The sequence below is a fragment of the Homarus americanus genome, unplaced genomic scaffold, assembly GCF_018991925.1.
Source record: "Homarus americanus isolate GMGI-L3 unplaced genomic scaffold, GMGI_Hamer_2.0 scaffold29779, whole genome shotgun sequence".
Taxonomy (NCBI): Eukaryota; Metazoa; Arthropoda; class Malacostraca; order Decapoda; family Nephropidae; genus Homarus; species Homarus americanus.
The window spans coordinates 145610-147500 of record NW_024745810.1 but is presented as its reverse complement, the minus strand read 5'-3'; the positions used below and the strand labels follow the sequence as shown (position 1 = coordinate 147500).

General features: G+C 42.1%; 1 protein-coding gene across 3 annotated transcripts in view; it reads right to left on the bottom strand.

Annotated features, from left to right (window-relative positions):
- Positions 1-1451, bottom strand: part of LOC121878811 (zwei Ig domain protein zig-8-like) — a 38358-nt gene extending 36907 nt beyond the window's left edge. For all 3 annotated transcript variants that reach the window (XM_042385231.1, XM_042385232.1, XM_042385234.1), the window contains exons 1-2: positions 1390-1451; positions 699-840 (exon numbers count right to left, since the gene is read on the bottom strand). The gene's annotated coding sequence lies outside the window, so the exon portion shown is untranslated. The remainder of the gene's footprint in view (positions 1-698; positions 841-1389) is intronic.
- Positions 1452-1891: the final 440 nt, after the last annotated feature.

The window sequence follows — 1891 nt, the reverse complement described above, 5'->3', positions numbered from 1 at the left end:
AACACTTCCCCTGACTTACTTAACTTCCTCTTCAGGTTATTAACACCGACGATAGCAGTGAGTTATTAGGTCAGGTTCAATACTTTAGCTAAACTCTGCATCCAGGTCAGTTACTCAATGCCAATTAATTCACTTGACCTGACTTAACTTTAGCTCTCACAGTGACTTAATCTTAACCCCAAATCGTGTTATCGATCCTTTAATTGAACTGGATTTGATCTACAGTTAAGTTAGATTAGGCAAGATTAAGTAAGGTTAGGTAGGGTTAGGTTAGGTTAGGTTAGGTTGTCTTCATGAGGGAGACAGGTTAGGTTAGTTTAGATTAGGTTAAGTAAGGTTAGTTTAAGTTAGGTTAGGTTATCATCATGAGGGAGGCACATTAAGTAAGGTTAGGTTATCATCATGAGGGAAGCAGATTAAGTTAGGTTAGGTTATCATCATGAGGGAGGCAGATTAAGTTAGGTTAGGTTATCATCATGAGGGAGGCAGATTAAGTAAGGTTAGGTTATCATCATGAGGGAGGCAGATTAAGTTAGGTTAGGTTATCATCATGAGGGAGGCAGATTAAGTTAGGTTAGGTTATCACCATGAGGGAGGCAGATTAAGTTAGGTTAGGTTATCATCATGAGGGAGGCAGGTAGAAGTCACTATGTTACTTACACTATAAAACACATAAACATCCCCTGCACCATACACACCATAAGAGAGGAGTCAGGGAGGCCACACACAGTACTACACCTTGTCACTCTCTTCACACACCGTCCGACACTGTGACACACTGTACCATTTGTTGCTTCCTCTTGGTGTTAAGTTCGTCTGCTCGTGAGATATTTTTATTTTCTGGAATATTAAAATCATATATCTATTAAAAAAATATATATCGTTCGTATAAGAGAGTCATACCTGTACAGTATAGTTGAGTTTATATATTTTCAATGATATACGATATATTTATTGGAATATATCAAACTGTTCGTAGAAATCTTGTAGTTAAAATCATATACTTTTTTCTATAATATTCTCTGTATAATTCGTAGACACAAACTTTTTTCTTAACAAACATCAAGTTGATATAAGTTATTACACCACCACTACAGGTATCCCGTATCTGTTGTGTACCACTATGTTACCTCTGGGTGTGAGAGGAGACTTAATTACACACATTAATTGAGTGCATCACCAGGTACACACAAGGTTAAGTTATCATTACATTAAAACAACAGAATTCGGTTCAGAATTTTTAGCATAACACTGTCTTGTTCACTGGGAAGTATGACCTCCACACACACTCCCTTCACCACCACGAGGCGACAGGGAGGAGGAGGAGGAGGAGGACCCAAGGTTTAGAGCGAGGACACGGCGGACACACGCGTACAGACACACACATACACGTCCTGGTAGACTAGCGGCAGCGGCACACTGACTGGTAGGTGATACTGGGCCCGCTACCGTCACTGCCGCCGTTGGAGTCTGCGCACTGTCTACCTACTACCTGACCCTCTCTCTCTCTCTCTCTCTCTCTCTCTCTCTCTCTCTCTCTCTGCAGCCTTTACCGTTCACCCTTATCCCCTCACCCCCCCCCTCATGAAAACGTCTTCCTCGTAATCACTAGTTCCATCTTTCCTCCTCTCTCCCTCACTCTCCCTCACTCTCCCTCACTCTCCCTCACCGACTCACAACATTAAGAATATCCACATTTTTGCTGCACTCATTTCATCACTGTCATCCATCCACTGTCAATCATCCAATGTCATTCATTCACTGTCAATCATCCATCAGACATCCACTGACAATCCTCCACTGTCATCCATCCACTGTCAATCATCCACTGTCATTCACCCACTGTCAATCACCCATACCCACCCTCTGTCACCCACTGTCATTCACCCAC